Source organism: Macaca thibetana, chromosome 5 (genome assembly GCF_024542745.1).
Source record: "Macaca thibetana thibetana isolate TM-01 chromosome 5, ASM2454274v1, whole genome shotgun sequence".
Classification (NCBI taxonomy): Eukaryota; Metazoa; Chordata; class Mammalia; order Primates; family Cercopithecidae; genus Macaca; species Macaca thibetana.
Window position 1 is genome coordinate 165024322 of NC_065582.1, and position 24892 is coordinate 165049213.

At 38.0% G+C, this 24892-nt stretch overlaps 1 protein-coding gene and 1 long non-coding RNA gene across 5 annotated transcripts in view; both read left to right on the forward strand.

The window, feature by feature from the left end:
- Nucleotides 1–24892, forward strand: part of KCNIP4 (potassium voltage-gated channel interacting protein 4) — a 1211383-nt gene that overhangs the window by 49697 nt on the left and 1136794 nt on the right. The gene's annotated exons all lie outside the window — the stretch shown is intronic.
- LOC126954995 (uncharacterized) lies at nt 2265–23953 on the forward strand. Its single transcript, XR_007725780.1, has 2 exons — nt 2265–20796; nt 21149–23953. It is a non-coding gene; the product is annotated as an uncharacterized LOC126954995 (long non-coding RNA).

Below are 24892 nucleotides of genomic sequence, written 5' to 3' on the forward strand. Positions count from 1 at the left end.
ATGCTAGTACCATACTGTTTTGGTTACTGTATCTCTGTAGTTTAATTTGAAGTCAGAATGTGATCCCTCCAGTTTTGTGTTTTGTTTTTTTTGTTTTTTTTTTTCCATTTGTATTCAGGATAGCTTTGACTTTTGTGGTTCCATGTTAATTTGATGAAGAATGTCATTGATATTTGAATAGAGATTGCATTGAATCTCTAGATTACTTATGTAGTATAGACATTTTAACCATGTGATTCTTCCAATCCATGAACATGGGATATCTTTCTGTTTTTGTGTGTCCTCTTTAATTTATTGCATCAATGCTTTGTAGTTTTCAGTGTAGAATTCTTTCCTTTCTTTAATTAAGGTTGCACCTAAGTGCTTTATTTTATTTGTAGCTCTTGCAAATGGGATTACTTTTTTTTATTCCTTTTTCAGATTGTTCATTGTTGACATATGGAAATGCTAGTGATTTTTCTGTGTTTTGTATCCTGCAACTTCGCTGAATTTATCAGTTCTAACAATTTTTTTGATGGAGTCCTTAGGTTTTTTCAACTATAAGATCATATTATCTTCAAACAATGATAATTTGACTTCTTCCTTTCCTATTTTGATGCCCTTTACTTTTTTCTCTTGTCTGATTGCTCTAGTAGGACTTCTAGTACTATGTTGAATAACAGTGGTGAAAGTGGGCATACTTGTCTTGTTCCAGATCTTACAGGAAAAGCTTTCAGTTTTTCTCCATTCAGCATGATACCTTCTGGGGATTTGTTCTTTATTTGGCTTTTATGTGATAAAGGTATATTCCTTTTATACACAGTTTTTTGAGGGTTTTTATCATGAAGGGATGTTGATTTTATCAAATGCCTTTTTTTGGGATCTGTCAAAATAATCATTTGGATTTTGCTCTTCATTCTTTTGACATTATGTATTAGATTGATTGATTTGTGTGTGTTGAACTATCCTTGCATCCCTGGGATAAATCCCACTTAGTCATGATGAAATTTACTTGTTTTTCTATTCTACTGTGACTAAGCTGACACAAATCACAATACAAATTCATTCCCACTCTTTTCTCCCCTTTCCACATGCAAAGGTGCCTCTCCCTATGACCACAACCACCATCAGCTCACGGTGGGGTTCTGTCAGGCCAGCACCATTCAGGGCACTGGGCTTCCCTCTGGCCCAGGGCAGGTCCAGAAATGCTGTCCAAGAGCCTAGGCCTGTACTTGGGGACCACAAGAGTGTGCTTGTTGCTGTACCTCACTGTGGCTGAGCTGGTACCCAAACTGTAAGACATAGTCCCCTTTACTTCTCTTTCCTTCCCTCAAACAGAAGAAGTCTCTTCCCATAGCCATCCCAGCTGGGATTATTCTGGGTCACACCTGAAGTTTGCACAGCTCTGAGTCTCACCCAAGGCCCTCAGCAAGTACTGCCTGGGTATGATTGCTGATTATTCAGGGCCCAAGTGCTTATTAGTCAGCAGGTGATGAATCCTGCCAGGACTGGCTCTTTCTATTCAAGGCAGTGGGTTCCTTTCTGGCCTAGACTGTGTCTAGAAATGTTATTGGGGAGCTAAGGCTTGAAATGGGAGTCTCAGGACTCTGCCTGGTACCCTGTCCTGCTGTGGCTGAACTGGTATACAGGTTGCAAGACAAAGTCCTCTTTACTCTTCCCTCACCTCTCAAGCAAAAGGAAGGAGTCTCTGCTGGAACTGCGAGCTGTTCTGCCTGGAGTTGGGGAAGCATGATGATGCAGTCATTCCCTTGGCTGCCCCCGCTGGCGTCTCGCTAGGTCATGTGCATCCCAAGTCCACTGACTTCAAGCCCAGCACAGCACCAGGACTTGCCCAGAAATTGCAGTACTTGGGGCCTATAAGGCCTTTCAAGTTGATTGAGGACCCCTGGGCACTTTAGTGCATGGTGGCAAGGCTTGCAGGAACTCAGGGACCACTGGGATGGACAGTTTGCCTCTGGCTAAGGCTTGTCTAGATGCTCCCTCCATCCACACTGGCTGAGTTCTTCCTTGTCCTGCTTTCTGAGTTCTGCTTTCCACTGTGACAGGGCAGCACTGCATTTTTTTTTTTTTTTTTTTTGAGTTTGATGGACATGATTTTCTTTTTTTTAATTTAAGTTCTGGGGTGCATGTACACAATGTGCAGGTTTGTTACATATGTATATGTGTGCCACATTGGTGTGCTGCACCCATTAACTCGTCATTTACATTAGATATATCTCCTGATGCTATCCCTCCCCTCTCCCCCCTCCCCACAATAGGATGTTCCCCTTCCTGTGTCCAAGTGATCTCATTGTTCAGTTCCCACCTATGAGTTAGAACATGCGGTATTTGGTTTTCTGTTCTTGTGATAGTTTGCTGAGAATGATGGTTTCCAGCTTCATCCATGTCCCTACAAAGGACACTAACTCATCCTTTTTTATGGCTGCATAATATTCCATGGTGTGTATGTGCCACATTTTCTTAATCCAGTCTGTCACTGATGGACATTTGGGTTGATTTCAAGTCTTTGCTATTGTGAATAGTGCTGCAATAAACATAAGTGTGCATGTGTCTTTATAGCAGCATGATTTATAATCCTTTGGGTATATCCCCAGTAATGGGATGACTGGGTCAAATGGTATTTCTAGTTCTAGATCCTTGAGGAATCGCCACACTGTTTTCCACAATGGTTGAACTAGTTTACAGTCCCTGCAGCAGTGTAAAAGTGTTCCTATTTCTCCACATCCTCTCCAGCACCTGTTGTTTCCTGATTTCTTAATGATTGCCATTCTAACTGGTGTTGGATGATATCTCATTGTGGTTTTGATTTGCATTTCTCTGATGGCCAGTGATGATGAGCATTTTTTCATGTGTCTGTTGACTGTATGAATGTCTTCTTTTGAGAAGTGTCTGTTCATATCCTTTGCCCACTTTTTGATGGGGTTGTTTGTTTTTTTCTTGTAAATTTGATTGAGTTCTTTGTAGGTTCTGGATATTAGCCCTTTGTCAGATGAGTAGTTTGCAAACATTTTCTCTCATTCTGTAGGTTGCCTGTTCACTCTGATGGTAGTTTCTTTTGCTGTGCAGAAGCTCTTTCAATGCAAAGTCCCATAATCGCGGTGCTTTCCCTACCCCAAACACACAGATTCTCCCTCCACACCATGTCCCTGCTGCCAGGGGATGGGGATGGAGTGGTGTAGGCCATACAAGACTATCTTCCCTCCTTTATTCAGTGCCTGTTTCCTTAATATGATGTTAAAACCAGGTGATGTGATTGCCCACCTGATTTTTGGTTCTTATGAAGTTGTTTTTTTCGTGTGAATAGTTGCTCAATTTGGTGTTCCTGTGGCAAAGACAATCACTGGAGGCTTCTAGTTGATCATCCTTCTCTGCTCTCTAAGAGTGTTTCATTTCCATTCCTGGAAGTCCTTTAGATTATTCATTCTAAAGCCCTTTCACAGTTATTAGCCCTATTTTTTTTTTATTTTCTTGCCCTCCAAACTCTAAATATATCTCTTTCCCCTTCCTATTTCACACTGTGGCATGTTGCCTAGCACTTAGGTATAAAGGAATTAAAATCATACTGAATTATGAGTAGGTCAAAGTTTTAAGAACATTGTGTTACATAAGTCTATTTACTCTTCGAGGACTTTTACAGCAAGGGCAAGAAAAAAAAAAAAAACTCTGACAGTTGTGTTGGAAGAAATAGAAGTTGAAGATCTCATGGCCAATTAAGTTGGTATGTAAATTAGAACCTTGCTTTTACAGGCATGCTATTCTTTTACTGTCTTATTAGAACTTCTGAAATACTAAAATGTAGGCAAAAAGGAAAAAAAATTATTCTTATTCTCAAATCTCTATTTCTGTAGGCAATGCCTTTACTATCTTTTCTTGAGGATTATAAATATCCTTTAAAAAGGAAATGTGGCTAAAGGTCTTACTGTTCTCTTATGGTAAAAATAAAGTGTAAATTTTAAAGTCTTATATAAAGCTTTACACAAAAATATCACGAAAGAGAGGCTGAAGAGTTAAATGCAAGAGAGAGGGGCAATATCCAATCTATACACTATAGCCAGGGTATAAACAAATATAAGCATGTTATTTCCATGATTAAAATATTTATTTATTTATTATTTATGTATTTTTTTGAGAGTTTACTCTGTTGCCCAGGCTGGAGTACAGTGTCACAATCTTGGCCCACTGCAACCTCTGTCTCCTGGGTTCAAGCAATTTTCCTCCCTCAGCCTTCCGATTAGCCGGGATTACAGGTGCATGCCACCACACCCAGCTAATTTTTGTATTTTTAGTAGAGACAGGTTTTCACCATGTAGCCAGCCTGATCTCGAACTCCTAACCTCAAATGATCTGCCTGCCTCGGCCTGCCAAAGTGCTGGGATTACAGGTATAAGCCACCGTACCTGACCTGATTATAATATTTAAATGGCTGTGAATTGTCATATGCATCATGCCTAAACTATTTAACGTGATCCTGAGGCCTTTCATGATAGCCTCAACAGACCACACTCACATTTTCCGTTGTCCTTACTCCTCTTCTCTCTCTGATTTCCAACAAGCCGGGTCTTCTGTCATATCCTAGAATGTGCCATGATACCTTCTACCCCAGCTTTGTTGCAAACACAAGTCCTTTTTCTTAGATATCCCCATGGGCTACCAACTATATGTTTACATATACTTTGTCCTTCTGTAGTCTCTAAAACCAGGTTTCCATATAATATGAACTGATAATACCTTGTGGAGCTCCTTTAGGTGTGTGTAATAATTTTAAGCACGTTATTTTATTAATAGGGTTAAATGTGTTTTCTCTATGAGAGTGTGCATTCTAAGAGAGTGGTGACTATATCTGGGTAATTTTTATCTGAACTTTAAGTGCCTGGCAAATAGTGAACTTTCATATGTAAGATGGAGAAAATGATGAACTCTGTTTCATAGAATAGTTATAAGGAGAAAGTGAGACTATGTATAGAAAGGTCTTAGCATGGATTAGAGCAAAGAAACTTATAGTAAAATATCTGAAACCCTGGATTAGTGATGGAGTTGGCAAAGCCTCATCAGTATAGACCAAACAGTTTTCCACCAACCCTTCATTTATTCTTTAGGAATGTCTGGATGATTCAGGCACCCCAGAATCACCCTAGAACTTAGCATCACTTAGCAGCATTGAGGCACCTTGATAGAAAAAGAGAGGTATAAATCGATCAATCTGAGTTTTATTGAATGTTGTTAGATGGCCACCAATTGGAAGAGTACAGGGGAAGGGTCTTTTCCCATTCTCAATCTGAGGACAGATGCTGTGGGCCACTTTCTAATTAGCTCCTTTTTGTTCATGCAAAGTATAGTGTAGTCACTTTCTTGTTGTAGTTCTCACTATCCAAACTATAGATACTTATCTTACTTTTGCTGGCCTAATGAAACCCAAAATATATTAAAATAATTTAATATTTGAACATTTATGTTCTGCTAGGGCCTATTCTAGGTGCCTTAAATGTGTAGACTTATTTAATTCTTGTGGTGAACCTACAAAATAGGATTTATTATCATTCCTAATACTGACATAAAGAGGTAGCTGTGGTTACACAGCTAATAAGTGGTACAGCTGATGCTTGAATGTAGATAGTGTAACTCTTAGTATCTCATGCTTTCAACCACAGTATTGTGCTGATGAAATGATTTTAAAGGCAACTCTGTTGTTCACAGCACCTTTAAATCTATATTTCAGCTACCATTTGAGAGAGTTTTATCTTTTGTCCTTATCACATACCTAGAGAAAAAGAAATGTTGAAAGCAGTTGTCTGTCTCATTTTGACCAAAAGTAAACTCACCTTTCTAGAGCTTTGCTTGATCAAGATTATCTTATCACCAAAACAAAGAAGAAAACAAAACAAAACAAACAAAACCCCTGGGGCCTATGAAGGTTTAGCAAGACAACAAAGATGTCCCACAGAATTGTCCAACTGATTCGTCTTCCAACTGAGAAATGTAAGGCAGCCGTCCCACTATGGATGGAAAGCCCACCAGCTCACCTGGAACATGAGGGAAGAAAGTCAGGGGAAGAAGAGAGAAGAGATAAGAGAACATGGATTAGAGGGACAGAGACAATGAGAGACAGCTGCAGAAATAAGCCAGGAAAAACTGAGTCAGCTCTACAGGAATGATAGTCGATCTTCAGATGGCTTCCAGAAGCAACAGAAAGGAAAGAGATGGAGTACTAAGGTATCAAGACATTTAACTCAGCATCTTTTCTGCACTAAGTAGTAGAAGGATTTTATCCCTACCCTGTGTAAAAGATTAAAGTTTAGATTTTCTTTGAAGATGGAAAAACAACAACTTTTGTTGGAGAGTTCATACCTTAGCAATGTGAAATAACAGAACAGCACCAAACTTTTATTTAAATTATTTATAAGTGACAAAATAACACTAATCAGAATGTAAATTTTTAATGTTTGCTATTGAATATTCTGTAATTCTCTGCATTATGTCTTTGATGACATGATTTGTTGAAAATGGAAAATGGCATTATTTCTATATTACTACTCGGTTTCTTTTTTTGTAAGCTCTGTGTTTCCTTAGATAGTCACAAATGATGTACCTATTATTTTTGTAGTGCCTTAGTTTTTAGAACAGGTAGGAATTAATGAACCATACCTAATTAATTATAAGTAAGTTTCTAAGAAAAATTTGAGGAGAGATTGCGTCAAAAAGTAGCTCTTCATATTTATGTATGTATGTATGTATGTATGTATGTATGTATTTATTTATTTATTTATTCATTTAAGACCAGGTCTCACTTTGTCACCCAGGGTGGAGTGCAGTAGTGCAATCTCGGCTCACTTCAGCCTCTACCTCCTAATTTAAGTGATCCTCCTGCCTCAGCTTCCCAAGTGTCTTGTACTACAGGCACGTGCCACCATACACAGCAAATTTTTTTTTTGTATTTTTAGTAGAGACAGGGTTTTACCATGTTGCCTAGGCTGGTCTTGAACTCCTGAGCTCTAGCAGTCTGTCCGCCTTGGCCTCCCAAAGTACTAAGATTACATGCATGAGCCACCCTGCCTGGCCTCATTATTTTATTTTTTAAAAATTCAGAATGTGATCTAGGTGACAGGTTATTCCATAACATATATATGGTAAAAGTGTAGAATGATACTGGACTAGATTATTTTCAAGGTTATGAATAATGCTAACCAGGATCCTAAAGCAGGAAGTAAGGGAAACCTTTAATATGCACACAGCAGCACTGAAAATTCAATTCAGATGTAATCCTCTCTAAAACTATATGTTGGCCAATAAAAATATCATGCAAGTACAGCTTCATGTATTTGAGGTGGAGTTGGTTTTAACTGCATTTCAACAACAAGGCAACATAAAATCTAGTATCTTATTTTTGGCTATAGGAAATGATCTAGTCTCAAAATGACTATTCTGTTAAATTCAATCATTATTCAGTATGTACTGTTGGGGCAACATGTACACAAGTAAATTGCAAATGTTGGATTGCTTTGCTCTGAACTCTTTCTTGTGTGTAATGAATTTGTCTAAGGAGAAAATTAGGGGGAGATGAATGATGCAATTTGAATATCATAGGGATTCAAAGAAAAACTCCAAACCATTCTGATTTTATGCATTTTACTCATTGATGGGAATTGATATACTTCTTGAGGTCTAGCAATTTTATAAGTCTAAGAAGCCTCATTGTTGGAACAACATACTATTAAAAACATGAAAAGGATATCAAAAGAAATGTTATAAAAACCTGTTTCGACAACTGGTGTTCATTTCTCAAGTGGAGGGAAAACAAAACCAAAGCATAAATTGGATCATGATTTCTGGCATAGATATACAATGGCATGTACTCATGCTTTGGATATTACTAGGAAGGCATTCTGCCCTTATAATTTATTTGTGAGTTTTACACACACACACACACACACACACACACAAACAATTTTTGCTTCTGGGTGCCTGGTTTAATATGAGATATCTTTTTGCTCATTAAGGCTCTTGCTTACTCATCAGATATTTGTTATCTAAATGCATTAGACTTCCTGAAATTTTATTGTGTCTGTAACTTGTGATTGGCAAAATGTAGATGAGTTATGCAGATCTCAGAAACAAAACCGAAATGGGGTATTAACTTTTGAAATAAGAAGATATTTTCTAAATCAATGGCCCAAAGCTGTGGCTATATTGCCTGTGGAACTGCTGAAAATAGAGATGCACTGGCTTTTTTCCAGACCTAGGAAATCAAAATCTGTAGGGTAGTGGGAATAACATGCCTATTTAGTTGTCCCTGTTAATCTTCTTAGGTGAGTCTTATTCACAGCAAGGGTTGCAAACCACTGGTTTAAATAATTAACAGTTGTACAGAACTTTATAATTTACAAAGCATATTACAATTTGTAATCTATTTTAATCCATTGTGATAGGCATCTATTTTATAGACAACTTAATTAAGATTTACAGAGGTTAAGTGATCACCTAAGATTCTATAACCTGTTGGGACCTAATTTTTAAGATAGACTTTCGATGCAAAATCAACAGTTTTATTTTTTGCTTTTGCATTTTTTAAAGTCATAATATACATACAGAAAATGGCCATGCCATTAATGTAGAGCCCCAGGAATTTTCACAAAATGAACATACACACTCTAACGAGCACCACAAAAACTTCCCTATTGTTCTAGAACAGTCACTAATTGCCCTGCCCCTGTGAGGGTAATCACAATGCTGACTTCTAGCAGCCTAACTTAGATTCACCCTGTTTTTTTCTTTTCTTTTCTTTTCTTTTCTTTTCTTTTCCTTTTCTTTTCTTTTCTTTTCTTTTCTTTTCTTTTCTCCTTCCTTCCTTCCTTCCTTCCTTCCTTCCTTCCTTCCTTCCTTCCTTCCTTCCTTCCTTCCTTCCTTCCTCTTTCTTTCTTTTTTTTTGTATTTGGATAAATCTAATCACCTAATACAAACTCTTTCGTGTAGGCCTTTTTTTGTTGATCATGACATCTGACATCTGTCAGATTCATCCATGTTGTTTTATGCAGCAATAGTTAATCTACCCTTGGTTCTTATAGTGAATAAGTTCTTGGTTCTTGAATATTGGTTTTGGAATTACTGGTGGCATTGATGAATTTGTTAGTGGTATCCACGATGGAATTGGTGGTGGTACTGGCGATGGAATTCTAATGGGATTGTTGGTCATATTGATAGATGCATTGTGGTAGTACTACTATTCACTAGAGTAGAAACACAGTGAATGTTTACTGATGATCCCTCTCTAAATGAAGACCTGTCTTTTTTTTTTTTTTTTTTCCTTTGAGACGGAGTCTGGCTCTGTCACCCAGGCTGGAGTGCAGTAGTGCCATCTCGGCTCACTGCAAGCTCTTGGTTCTTGGTTCTTTACATGAATATACAACAATTATTTTATCTATTCTAGTATCTGTGGAAAAATTTGGCAGTTTCAGCTTTTTAACTATTGACAACAGCGTTCTCTCAACAGTCTGGGACATATCTTTGGTAAGCATGTACATATTTCTATTGGGGATATATCTCGGTAAATCCAGAGATTTTCACACTGTAATTTTTAAACTGTAAGTTGACAGAAATCACCCCTAGCCTTTCCCTTCTAAACTTTCCCCTTCTTTATTAATTGTAATTCTTACCACAACTCTCAACTTAATTCATCAAAGCTGTTCTGAAAAAGAGACAGAGGCAAATTAATCTACTCTACGTTATACCATGCCTAGTAATTCCTAATTTATTTGTAAGGCTAGTGCTTTGATTTAAAGGGACAACTTTCTGATTGTAGAATTTCAGAAACCAGTGAGTCAGGCATAAAAGAATTATTGATAGAGTTCAGCAAATGGTTTTCTCTTATTTGGTACAGATTTTTGCATGAAATTCCTTTGGACAAAATGTTATGAGAAAAACAAAATGATTAATGAATTAATGGGTTACTCGTTTAGGTTAACAGATCATTGTTTGACCCTGTGCACTTAGACAGGTCTTCCATTCCCTCCAAGTCCTGGCCTCACTCTACACAATACACTGGTAAAAATCGGTCACCCTGCTCAGAGACGGTGTGCCCATATGTACTTCAGAGTCATCACCAGTGTCTATCCTTCAGGTGTTTCTTTGTCCCTGACTCCTTTCTTAGGGATCTGAAGAACCATGTGGAACTTTCCTATGGAATTCTCACCCATAGACCCTGGATCCTTAGCTTTAAGGTTCATCGATGTACTATGCAATACTTAAATATTTCCCAGGGTCTTTATACAAGGAGCAAGGCAGGAGATGAGATTCATGAATGGCAAGTTGTATGGCAGATGTACCTGACAGCGGTCACTTAATTTAAGCATACCCTGAATTCTATTCTTAGACCCTATGGGGAGTCTGAGAAATCCAAGAGTGTTCAACCCAGGGATTCATTCCTTATCTATGAGGAAAATCTGAACCTCCACCCGTCCCTTGGAAAACAGGCCATGCAGAGTATCTAGGCTGTTTGTTTTGGGTTAAATAAAGATTGCCAGGTGGAGGTTGCTGGAAAAGAAAGCTAAGTAAAAATGCTGTATAAACTGCATGCTGTTTACAAGTGGTCACAGTTCTCCTGCCACCACTGAACTGCCCTGTATGTAAGTCTCCTCAATAAACCCTATGTTTCATCCTCTGGCTCTGGGTTTCTTCTTCAAGTTCTTGAACATTATACCATCACTATTGAAATCCATCAGGATCTGGCTGACATAAACCCATGCTTTTCCCAAAAGGAAAGGCAGTTCTCTAGGCCTCAGTTTTCTCAAGTATAAAATTGGAATAATAACATTTCCATTAGATTAAATAATATAATGACATGATGTGCTTAATACAAGTATGTGGTGCTGAATAAGTGGTATCATTAGATGAACACCAAGTTCAGGGACTGTGTCTTCTTCATCCTTATAGTAGTATCCGGTATGAAGCTGCCTGTAAATTTTTAAGGGAATTTGTGATTTATAACATTCTCATGAAAGAGGATATTTTCTGGTCCTTTTCCCCATTTGGATGAATACCAAATTACTAATAGAAATATAAAATTGATCTTTAGGCTCTTCAAATCTGTTATTTCTATGAAGAACATTCACAGATGACATCACACTTAAAGGATTCAAGGAGAGTCAGACTGTGTTTACACAAGAGTTAGAGCATGTTCCAGAAGTTCAGGAAGAATTTTGCTGAGGATATGGTCATTAACGAACATAAATTATTTAAATTCAGCTTTTCCAAATTCTTAAGTCTGCCTCTGGTCAGGCATGTTAATAAAACCAGGTGAATCATTTTAATTGCTTTTCACCTTCTCATCTAGGCTTCAGTGTTAACTATCATTTGCCTCTGAATGATATGAATTATAACATATGGTGCATTGAGACAGGTCTTCCGGGCACCTGTAGTCCCAGCTACTCGGGAGGCTGAGGCAGGAGAATGGTGTGAACCCGGGAGGCGGAGCTTGCAGTGAGCCTAGATGGCGCTACTGCACTCCAGCCTGGGTGACAGAGCTAGACTCCATCTCAAAGGAAAAAAAAAAAAAAAGACAGGTCTTCGTTTAGAGGGGGATGATCAGTAAACATTCACTGTGTTTCTACTCTAGTGAATGGTAGTACTACCACAATGCCTCTATCAATAGGACCAGCAATCCCATCAGAATTCCACACCAGTACCACCACCAATTCCATCGTGGATACCACCAACAAATTCATCATCAATGCCACCAGCAATTCCAAAACCAATATTCAAGCTAACACTAAGGGTGAGCAAATATGCTAGACTCTGGGAGCCCACATGAATCAAACGTGGAAACATGGTTTATGGCAATACTGAGTACATAGTTGAGTGGAGGAAATACATCATGAAGCCAGCATTATTCAGTCTTGCCTGGCCTGCATAGTCCCTTCTTGGGCCACTCTGCTACTCTGCCCCTCACAGGTTTTTCTCTAGCCACATTAGCTTATTGTTAGTTCTAGGTCCTACTTGAAAACCTTTACATGTTCTGAACCATCTGCCTGGGGTAGTTGTTTCTAGTATTCACAAGTTGAAACCCTTTTCGTACTTAAGCTATTGGCTCAAATGTCGTTCCCCAAGAGAAACCTTCTCTGGTCTCCCTTGTGTATTAGGATCATAGGGATGATAGCTCTTGCCTTGCATATTTGATCTACATTTGAGGTAAATGAGTGTTGAGTACCTAATGCAATGCCTGCCTGCAGCTATTGATAGTACAGGTTCAGTATCCCTTATCCAAAATGCTCAGAGATCAGAAGTGTTTCAGAATTTAGATTTTTTTTTTTCAGATTTTAGATATTTGCATATACATAATTAATAAGATATCTTGGGGATGGGACCCAAATCTAAACATGAGATTCATTTATGATTTATATACACATTATACACATAGCCCAAGGGTAATTTTATACAATATTTTACATAATTTTTGTATATAAAACAAAGTTTCCATACACTGGCCTATGGAGAAGCGAAAGCGTCACTGTCTCAGCCGCCTGTGTGGATAACCTGTGGTTGGTTGGCACCACTGTCACTCCTGACTCTAAATTTATATTGTACCTATATGCAATCATTTTCTTATACTCATTCACATGTAAATACTTAGCAATAAAAATATGACATGCTATTAATATAGTGAAAAAATAGTGCGTTCAGGCTAACTTGTGTCATGTCGATGTTCAAACAGTTTTGAATTTTGGAGCATTTCAAGTTTCAGGTTTTCAGATTCGATATGCTCAACTTGTAGCAGTAAAAGTAAAACTTAACGGGTGATCCATGTGACTGTATAAAAAGAGCCAAACTGGATATGAAGCCAAAGACCAAAAAGGCTCAGCGAGATAGAAGTTTCAGATTGGAGATGAGGAAGCAAAGCCTTGAGCTTTGCTTGAGTCATGAAGAGAGTAGCTGTAGGCCAGCTCTGAGCAGGATCAGAAGCCCTTCAGAAGGTGTGGACAGTTATAATAGCATGGTGAATGCAATGAAACAGAGCATACAAAATATGAAAGTAGCAAAGGGGAGGGTACAGAATTAACTGCTTCTGGCATGATTGCACCTGAGAGCAAAGGAAAACGGTTGAGGAGAGTGGCTCCTAATCACCCTTATGTGTGCTGGTCTATTTGAAAGTCTTGTTTCTTTCTAGTTTCCTTTTATCTTCTTGTGTTCGCAACGCTTTGAGTGCAACATGATTATGGAAATACGAACCTGAAGTTTTGACTCATTTTTATTGCTTCTGAATCCTTTGAGTCTAGGCACAGGGAGAATTTAGTCACCAGTTCTACTTTGGTTGTTAAAAGATAAGCATTATCCAACACACTTTGCATAATGTTCCACAGAGAAGCTTCATAAGTAATTCTTGTGGCCTGCACCAGTTTTCCCTTACTCTTCTTTAAGTTATTCTGTGTATGAGTCAGAGTGTTAAATTTGTTTTATTTATCCTTATTCAGAATCGATTTAGTTTAGTGAGTTTAAGAGCAAAGATTGAATCCCAGCTCTGTGAGACCTTGGGGTAAGTCACTTAACTTCTCTCTGTGTTAATTTTCTTCTCTGTAAAGCGGTGATAAGAATCATACCTAATAATATGTAAGTCATAAAGTTGTTGTGACAATAAAATGAAATAATGAACAAGAATGAGAACAGTACCTGGCACATAATAAGTGTTACATAAATATGAACTATCATAGTTGAACAACTAATGATAAAACACTAGGTAGAAAGTTTTACCAAGAGTTTCTTTTTTTTCAGTTGCCCTAAGTTTACATTTGAAATTCAAAAAGTAATTGCAAAGACTTTTTATGATCAGCAAGTATTCTGCAAAATCAAGTGGTTTCAATCATCGGCAATATTTTCTTTATGAGTTAGAATATGTCAAGGATGGTTACAACCTCTTTTAAGCTTTTCAATTATATAACCTCATCTATAATAATAACTGTGTTAGTTAAGGAAATCATTCAGAAGGCTGAATCATCTCCATGCAAATGAGTTCAGCATAATTTCCTTAAGCATGACAATGACTAAAGAGAAAATATTCATTTTCTTTCGTAAGTCTCTGTGTTTGAAACAATTTAGGAAGGTAAATGGGGGAAGGGTGAAATTCATCATTCGAAATCTCTTTGGAGCATCCTGTCGCCAGGTGTTGTGGACTAAATGTTTGTGTTCCCCCACAATTCATACATTGAAATTGCATCCTGAATGTGATGGTATTTTGAAGTAAGGCCTTTAGGAGGTGATTAGGTCTTAGGGGTGGAACACTCATGAATGAGATTAGTGTCCTTGTAAGAAGAGACGAGAGAGCTAACTCTCCTCCGCTCCAACTGAGGATACATCCAGAATATGGCCAACTGCAAACCAGGAAGAGAGTCCTCACCAGAACCTGACCATGCTGGAACCCTGATCTCAGACTTCCAGCCTGCAGAACTATGACAAATACATCTCTGTTGTTTAAGCCACCTTGTCCATGGTACCTTTATTATAGAAGCCCAGACTGACTAAGACACCAGGCCATTATCATCTACTCTTAAAGACAGCATTTTCTATGTATTTTGTGTCTGGAGTCTATCTTTTACACAAAGTCAGTTTTCTCTTTTAAAAAAATTTGTACTTTATCTTTGTTCTGAAGCTGACAATGATGTCAATAGGTTGCTACTTAGTATATTTTTAATTAAGACCAGGGCTTTTAGCCTGTATTCCTGACTGTTTGATTTCATGCAGTTTTTTCAGTGGTCTTCAAACTTTTGTGATTGTGTGTCCTCAAACTGTAATCGTTTGAACACTCACACCCTATAAAGCAAAAGCATTTATCATACACAGCTTAGTTTCCTAATATAACGAACATTTTAACATGAAGAAAAATGAAAAAGGAAGAAGAGCTTTTGTAATTTAGCCAAATGTAATCTGTGTGTGTGTGCCCTCAATGATTGCCACAGGTATCGGGCGCATTTACTTCACTGAGAATATCACTGATCTTGAAGTCAGTCTTTGGAGATATTTAAAGTTATTAAATGTCACATCTTTTGGTAAGACACAAAGATCATGATCACACTTTTCAATATGGAAAACCTTTGCATTCACAGATTTGGGATTTACAGTTGCGATGGAAGCTTTATGTAGACCCTGTCTCTCACCCCCTGTGGGAACCGTTTATAGCTCCCTGGTGCTGGCAGAAACCCATCTGCTTACTCCCTTTGTGAAAATACATTAGGGTTAAGTGTTGAAGAGGGACAGTACATTTTAGTAACTGAGAAACCTTCTCTGATATAATTAGAGAAATGGAAAGACCTTCAGAAAACAGCCTGAGAGAGAAGATAGGATGTAGTGTGAAAAATGCTTGTGTTGGGCAAAAATATTTCCAAGTATCTGCTTTTTATTTGTTTTCTAGCATCTTGAAAGCTTTTGGCACTTTTGGAGCTTAATTTCACCCCCCAATGAATTGGAAAATTATGCTGTATAAATCAGTTTATAACATACCTTTTCAGTCATAATGATTAGATTCTAAACATTAAACCTGGAAAATCAAAATATGTTTCAGTAAAATTTCCAAAACATTTCTAAAACTGCATGAATCTCATTCATTCCAAACAATACAGAATTTCATGTTCTAAAAAACTGCTTACTTATGTAAGAAATACGACATATTATATAATAGTAAGAAAAAAATAATCCACAAGCTTCATCCACATGAGAAGGGGATTATGGATTGTTGTAAGAATGAGTAATGATACTTGAAAACTGCAGGCGTAATAGAAGACACAAGCCGATAGATTTGCCTTTTAAGAACGGATGTCTATCCTTTGGATTTCAGTGCAAATATTCTCGTCTTCGTGGCAGTCAGGACAAAGAAGCAAGCTTCATGTGATCATCAGGATGCCCATTAGTAGCATATGGAAAAAAACATAATATTCTTAGTACTTTCCACAAACTAGCAATCTATTTTATTGGAAGGAAGTGTCTCCTCCCCCTTAATTATTCCGTCTGAAAATCTAGTCCTGACATTTAAAGCAAAGCACGTTCAAATTTCCTTTGAAATTTAAAGTTTGTGCTAAATTAGGGTTGTTTGGTGGGAAGTGAGTTTTGCATTTGTTAAGGAGATTTGGTTATAAAAGTTTGATTGACTTAAGATGCTTAAGTGGGTGAATAGAACCTGTGGCAAGAAAACAAGAAATAGAAATTGGAGGGGAAGTGATTCATTTCTGTTTCCTGCAGTTCTTAGTCTACAAGACAGAGTTGTAGATCAGAGGTCAAGAAATGAAGACGTGGCTGCATTTTTTAGTATTTTGCAATAACAATGAAGCAAAATACTACTCATGTACTAAATATGGCATCTGTATTTTTCATGAGACTTTCTTCATGGATAGAACAATGTTCAGTTCTACAAAATGCAGTGGCTTCCTGCAGCCAGTAATAATTGCTCAATAAATGAATATTGAATGAAATTATGGAAGACTTTTATAAAATAAGATAAATGCTGCAAATATTTCTTCCTCGGCCTCTGTTTCCTTTCCTCCCTCTTGCTTTCTGTATTCATTTATTGGACCTCAGTTATATCCCAGGAATTGCAGAAGGTACTAGAGATGCCATAGTGAACAACACAAAACTGTGCTTGCCCTCATGGAGCTTATATTCTAATGGGCAAAGTGGAACATAAGGAAGTAAATGGATTAAACATACAAATTGTGACAAGTGCCATGAAGGACCCATTTAAATAATCAAGTTTGAAAATAACAGTAGTGGAGGGGAGGCTACTGTACTTTGCTTGGCAGAGAATCACTGAGATGGACTCCTGAGTAGTGAGCTGGAGCCAGGAACCATTGAAGACCTGGGGGTAGAGTTTCAGGAAGAGGGAAGGCAGTGACTGTGGTGGTGACGTCATCATCTTTCAGAATCTGTAAGAGAGACAGAATGACTAGAAAGTAGTGAGAGAGGGGGACAGTAGCAAGTGATGATGTTGGCATTCCTTTTCTTCTGGTTGACCCTAGCAACATGTCCTGAAGACAAGTTGTCTAAGCCTTTATCATAGATCACCTGGTGAGTGGATTCTCTCCATCCCTCCTGTTCTTCTTTTCTCTTTTTCTTCCTGCTTATTTGCTTATTGTAAGTAACAAAATTTAGAGCCCTCAATGGTAGCTCCATTGGGGAATTAATAAGAAATAAGTCCCATTTATCCTGTTTGGAATTTTGTAAAGATAATGAGTTCCATCCATCTGGCCATCTTGGGGAACTACTGTGCTGAGACCAGACCTCTAACTGCGGGGCTAGACGAGGAGGGCATTTCTTCTAAGGAGAATGGCTCCATTGTACTTTCTTGTCTGGAAGTGCTCCTCTCAAGGTTGGTGGGCATTGTAGCACTCAAAACTGAGTGGCCGTCTGAGTACAACCTTTCTTCATGCGCTATTCCCCATCTTCTTCCTTTGAAATAAAGTGTTATGCTGCATAGTAGCCTGTCGTCAAGAACTGGCCATTATGCCACCAGCAAATGGGAAGTACTTATGCTTTGAAACAAATGTATGTTATTGTTATTGGGCTTATTATCATCCTAAAATATATCTTCCTACAACTCCCTCGGATAGGTTAGATTCGCTTATGCTATTAACAGTAAATAGGATGAAGGGCCGTCAGTTTGGAGGAAGCCTACAAAGCAATTTTGATCTATTAATTACCTTACATTTGAGTTCCTGCTACTATATTCCTAGCAAATGATGATGTGACCTACTCCTGAATATTTCTAACTACAGAAATGTTTAATGTGTGTTTAGCTTATTCCAAAAAGAAGTCTCTGTTGGGCCATTTATTTGGTTACCCTATCCATTCTCCATTCACTGCATTCATTCATCAGTCAATTGAAAGGTTGTTTCATCAGTAAGCTACTTAGTGATTGCTATGGGCCAGGAATTTGTTAGTCACTAATGTAAAGACAAACACCATGGAAAGACCTCCACCCTATTTTCAATAAGCCTATAGCCGAAAAAAGATACAGAATGTGGATAGTCAGTGGCACTGTGGATGACATTTGCTAAAATGGAAATATGTTCAAAGTTAATTAGGATTATTTGTCTGCCAAAGTAGTAGTCACAAAGAAAGTAAGTTCTTTGCTTTTAGATCAAAGAGAACACAGGAGCAATGGTTCATCACACATGACTGTGTAGCTAAGATTTTTTAAAAATAAAATCTTATATTAATATACCTTTGTCAGTCTAATCGAACTCTCCCCAACTTTAAAAATGTTTTAGGCCAGACACTGTGGCTCATGTCTGTAATCACAACACTTTGGGAGGCCAAGGCAAAAAGATCACTTGAAGCCAAGTGTTTGAGACCAGCTCGGGCAACTAGTAAGCCCTCGTTTCTAAAAATTTTTTAAAATAATTAGCTAGGCATGGTGGTGCTTGCCTACAGTTCTAGCTACTTGGGAGGCTGAAGCAGGGGGATCTCTTGAGGCCAGGAGTTTAAGGCTGCAGCAAGCTGTGATTGCCGCAGCATTCCAGCCTGCGTCGCAGAGGCAGACCTTGTCTCTTAAAAAAAGAAAACCTCAAAAGCAAAATTTTAGGTTGTCCATTTAAATGTCTTTTATAAAACTTATTTGCCTTTCTTTGACGTCTATATTTTGGTCTTAGAATGTTATTTCTTGGGCCTAGAGAGCATAGAATATAAGGTCTATTCAGGGTACATTTTAATTTTATTTCCATATTCTAAATAACTACGTGGAATTTAAGTGAATTTCAGGGAAAAAAATCAGGTATTAAAAAGTTCTATTGAGCTCTTTAATATTTGTTTTTACTACATTAGCAAAACTATAGTACCTCAGAAGATCACATGGCAACATCTGGTTATTCTGGAAAAGAAGTTCTCAAGACCCTCCTTAGGAAAAGCCACTCATGGATGAGGCTTCCATTTCATTTTTGCTGCTGAGCTCTCCATGCATTTAAATAAAGCCCAAGCTTCCTGAAGTCCACACTAGTTCAAACTCCCTCTGCTCTTTTCCTACAGAAGTCAGGGACTCAGCCACTTGAAAGACTGCTCTAGGCTACTTTTGGTGCAATCTCTCAGTTTCTATTTTGATTCTGTCTGGTCTCCTACATGCTTCCGTTTCTTCTTCTGCGAGCTTTTCCTCTGCCCGTCTACTTAGATTTCCGTGTCCCAACTCCAAAAATTCTTCTCCTTTTCTTCTCCTTGAAATGCATATTTTTCTTAGCTTTGAACTTTGCCTTGGAGACATTAAAGATCAACTAAGTCTCAAAACACAAAATTTGAAAAACTCTTCATGTTTTGTAAAATGCTTTTTTCACTGTCTTCTGCTTCTTTCGATCTTCTTTAGTGGCTGTTCAAGCCCTTGCCTACCAGATTTGAATGCTGTGTGACTTTGAGCAAATTAATCACTCTGAGCCTCATATTTTTACTCACAGTGGTGAGACAGTAATGCTCACTTGATGAGTCAGTTGAGCATTGAATAAGCCAATGTTAAATGTCATAACACAGTGCTTTCCTTCTTATGAATCTTACTCTTTGATGTCTATTAAACTGTGCAGTAATTCCAGAGAGAGGAGGTAACATCTCACATACATCCTATACTTAATTGCACTCACTTTCATATGAGAAAAGACACAACTATAAATGTAGCAGATACAGTTTCTGCTTAATAAGTATTAGTAGATTCAAATTTCCTTTGATTGGAACCAGCCTTGATCCTTCCCAGTTTGTGTAGAAATAATCTTTTCCAGGCGTAGTATCTTTTTCCATCTTAATATGTTCATGGGATATGGGTCTATAGTAAATGAGAGTGGCAGGTTCTCAGATTTCTGTGAGTACCTGATAGCATTTGTTTTATATGAAGCAGCAGAAAAATATTGAGCTAAGTTTGGGTCAAGGCTAAGATGTCTCAAAGATTTTAAAGTTGATGTTTTGGGAAACCGTCATTAACAATGGGCTACCTGCAACTCACCCAAAACATATTTAGAAATGTATTAATATTTACAGTGTTAGTTTTTGTTACTGGGCAATTTCCACAAACCCGGATATACTGCTGCTTTATAACTCTGCTTAATACTGTGTGTGTATCAACGTGTGCAACTTAACGATTACTATATAGTTGTGATCAAGGCAGTTTAGTCTATTCACCAGAATCATTAGATCAGGTCAAAAGCCCTTGAAAACTCAAGGACAGTGACCTAGTTATAGTAGTACATTTTCCTGAACGGGTTTGAAATTAAGGTTTCCAATACTCATCATAATTTCATAGATTGAAAATAATATTTACTATTTTATCCTAGGGTACTATTTTTCTTTTACTGCCTTTACATTTAGCTTCTAAACCCTATATATAATCCAAAATATTAACATTAGGAAGAAAAGCTGGCTTCTCTACATTTACCCAATTATGACAGCACATTTATTCATTTGCATTATTTTGATATAAAGAGTTAATTTCTCTTTGAATAATGTCTTTAGCAAAAAACAAATGATAGTCATATTTGCAAGAAAAATATTAGTCAAGAGAGAACGGCAAAATTTCTCTAGAGTGAAATCAAGGAATTTTTTTTAAGAATAACACCAGGAAATTAAGAACTTGGAGGCTTTAAAAAATATTGTAATTCACTATAAGGATTTAAAAATGAACTATATTCCAATGACAATTACAACTTAACAATTTAACATCACAAATGTCTTCCCAAAGGAAGAAGCAGGTATTCTTGGGAAAGGAAGAATGGAAAACTATCAATTAATAAGGGTTTTATCTTTATTTTTGCAACTTCTGGTTTGGTGTTACCCTTGACAAATCCACATAAGAAGTAAGAGGTTGGCCGGGCGCGGTGGCTCAAGCCTGTAATCCCAGCACTTTGGGAGGCCGAGACGGGCGGATCACGAGGTCAGGAGATCGAGACCATCCTGGCGAACACGGTGAAACCCCGTCTCTACTAAAAAAATACAAAAAACTAGCCGGGCGAGGTGGCGGGCGCCTGTAGTCCCAGCTACACAGGAGGCTGAGGCAGGAGAATGGCGTAAACCCGGGAGGCGGAGCTTGCAGTGAGCTGAGATCCGGCCACTGCGCTCCAGCCCCGGCGACAGAGCGAGACTCCGTCTCAAAAACAAAAACAAAAACAAAAACAAAACAAAAAACAAAAAAAAAAAAAAAAAAAAGAAGTAAGAGGTTAAAACTATAGAGTCATTGTTAAGTTGCATACATTGATAGCATTCCTGAAAGTGTACCAGACTGTGAAGCTCAGGGTTTTCAAGACAGACACACCTGGTTTGGATTCTAGTATTTCAGTTTACTGGGAAACCTAGATGGCTATCCACCAGAATAATTATGAGTGCTACTACAAGACTGGAATAAAGCTCTATACATGCCATATATTACATTCTCATTAATATCATTTTATTCTCTTCCTTTTACCTTAGAAATAAACAGAATAACAACATTATTTTGAAAAAACTTCATTCAACCTGTATAACAATGACCAAGGAAGAGCTATGACTAATAAAGATCAAATGTGTTCAACCTCAGTAGGTTTTAATGATGAAAATATAAAAATAACTAGCTGCTGGCTTTTCAGTTTTCAAATTAACTATGGTTAAGAATAAGTACCAATATGGGAGATACAGACATTCTTATATTGATGGTAAGAGTATAAATTAGGAGAACTAATGTACATTGACTACATGGAATGCCTTAAAATTTCATACCTTTCAACTCAACAATTCTGCTAATTTGTTTACCATGATAATTATGTTTTCTTACAAAGGTTTATAAACAAACATTTCCATTAGGCTATTTTTAAATAATAAAAAAAATTATATGATAAAACATTTTTGGTCAACAAATGCAGTTATTTCAGAGAATTCTTAATAGCATGACAAAAGTCTCCCCATGCCATGTGTCCTTAAAAAGCAAGACAGTCAACCATACATAGATGTATTAGTCCATTCTCACGCCGCTAATAAAGACATACCCGAGACTGGGTAATTTATAAAGGAAAGAGGTTCAATTGACTCACACTTCCGCAGGGCTGGGGAAGCCTCAGTAAACTTACAATCATGGTGGAAGGGGAAGCAAACACATCCTTCTTTGCATTATGGCAGGAAGGAGAAGTGCAGAGTGAAAGTGGGGAAAAGCTCCTTATAAAACCATCAGATCTCATGAAAACTTACGATCATGAGACTAATCTGGAGGTAACTGCCCCCGTGATTCCATTACCTCCCACCAGGTCCCTCCCATGACATGTGGGGATTATGGGAACTATAATTCAAGATGAGATTTGGGTGAGGACACAGTCAAACCATATCAATAGATTATTATTCAAATTATATAAAAATAAAAATAATATATGAATTATCAAAACAAGAAAATCATAAAGGGAAAAATTGGTTGCCTTTAATGGTGGGTTATTGATGAGTTCCGTTTTCCTTCTTGATACTTTCCTGTGTTTTCTAAATCTTTACAATATGCAAGACCTGATTTTATGTTCAGAAAAACAGAACAAAATGACGAAGTCAGTCTATTGAGTTAAAGTTTGGACAAGAAGCCTGAATGCAGGAGTCCAGGGTACTCTTCAGCCAACAGTCAGGCTTGCCTGAAGGGGGCAGCCATGCTGGTCAGATTGGAGTCTGGTTTGAGAGGAATGACTCACAGGTCCGTGGCCTCTGACAAGGAGGTGATGCTGAGGGATAGGGGTGAGAAGCACTGCCAAAACATTCCAATTCATGGGGTTTTCTTGGTTTCAATATGATACCTCTGAGCTTCCAAGACAACTAAGAGTTCAACTATGCTCAGAAACTGTTTTGCCTTATGACAAGGATCTAAGCTTTTCAGACCTCTCTAAGTTCCTTGAGGGTGTGCAATTTTTTTAAAAAGTGGACTGTGATCACATGGCATATGTTCATATTTTCATTTTGTAATATAAAGGACCTAATGGGGGAAAACTACTGTCTATAATCATAATGATTTTATAAAAGAAAGAGCTCTATTAAAAAATGTAGACAGCACATGATAATCTAAGGATGCAAAACAATATTTTAGTTGGATAAAGTTTGTCTTCTGAAAAATTCATTGCCTATTTCTTTGAATTTCATTATAAGTACGTGAAAGTATTACCATGGACCCACAAGGGTCTAGGAACTCCCACTTAAGGAACCACTAAGTAGTACTCAGCTCACTTCTTTATTTTCATCTCACTTCATTCTAATAACATCTACTGTCCTTTTGTAGAAATGAGAGCACTGAGGCCCACAAGGTGTAGGAAGTACATGTAGCTTGCTTGTCTGACCATATTTCATTGTATTGTCTATGAGTCTTCATGTATGTGTTCACGTTGTCCAGAATAAAAAGAAAATAAAATAATTGATTTAAATATAGAAATTGCCTTAAGAGTGACCTAAGCTTTAAAGTAGTAAATTTGCTAAATTAAATTGTTGAAAGTGTTGCTCATTGTCATCTTGGGTATTGCTAGGTTAACTGGAAGGGACCAGGAACATTAATTTACAGAGAGAGTACATATTTCTTGAAAGGGTGATGGCAGTAAGTGAAAGGATGCAGACGAATAGCAGAAAACAATATGAACTTAATTAATATAGGCAGAAGATGCAAAAACTATGCTGTATGCAGAAAGCGTTGATCAGAGGACACAGTGATCTTCAAAACAAAAGGGCAGGGTCGGGTACTGTCGCTCATGCCTCTAATCCCAGCACTTTGGGAGGTCCAGGTGGGTGGATCGCTTGAGGTCAGGAGTTAGAGACCAGCCTGGCCAACATGGTGAAACTCCATCTCTTCTAAAAATACAAAAATTAGCTGTGCGTTGTGGTACGTGCCTGTAATCCCAGCTACTCGGGAGGCTGAGGCAGGAGAATGACTTGCATCTGGAAGGTGGAGGCTACAGTGAGCTGAGACTGTGTCGCTGCACTCCAGCCTCGGCAAGAGAGCGAGACAGCATCTCAAAAAACAAACAAACAAACAAAACCCAAAACACAAACATACAAAAGTACAAGATTCCATGGGCCTTGTGTTCTCCAGAAGTTCTTACCCTCTTGTTCTCAGAAATCTCTCTGTGCTCACTCAGCATATCTGAATTGTTCTGAGAAACCTCTGTCTCTTTGTCCACAACCCCAGAACATTCCTCAGTGTCTACTATGAGATCGTGTGACATGGAGAGAAAAGGCCTTCTAGGTTTTTGCTGGACCAAGAATTAATATCTAAGAGATATTCTTGTAAAATGAGAAGGGTTAGAAACAGAAGCGGGACTGGAGAACACCTGGTGGTCCAGAAAGAATGGAGGCATCTGCAGGGTGATTAGTTGTGCGTACTAAAATGGCACAAAGTTCTTCAGATTAGAGTACGCAGTGGTGAAAAATCAGGTAGGTGGGAGGGCAGTCATTGCCAGAGAACAAAGGAGAGTGGTAGGAAAAACTAAGAACCCCGAAATTCACTGTGGCCGTTGAAAAGAGGGAAATTAGGAGGAGAGACTTAAGATGCAGAAAAACTAGATTGTTACTATGGTGACCATTTGGTCTTGTTAAGTCTTACTTACTATATTCCCTCTAAATTCCTGATCCATTCTAGGGTGATACCATAAAACCAACCTTGGTACTATGTTATACATTTAATGAGAATGGTAACTCAGTATTTGGTTTTATTTATTTATTTATTTATTTATTTATTTTTGAGATGGAGTTTTGCTTTTGTTGCCGAGGCTGCAGTGCAGTGGTGCCATCTCGGCTCACTGCAACCACCATCTCTTGCGTGCAAGCAATTCTCCTGCCTCAGCCTCCCAAGTAGCTGTGATTACAGGGACCCGCCACCACACTCAGCTAATTTTTGCATTTTTAGTATAGACGTGGTTTCACCATGTTGGTCAGACTGGTCTTGAACTCCTTACCTCAGGTGATCCACCGCCTCGGC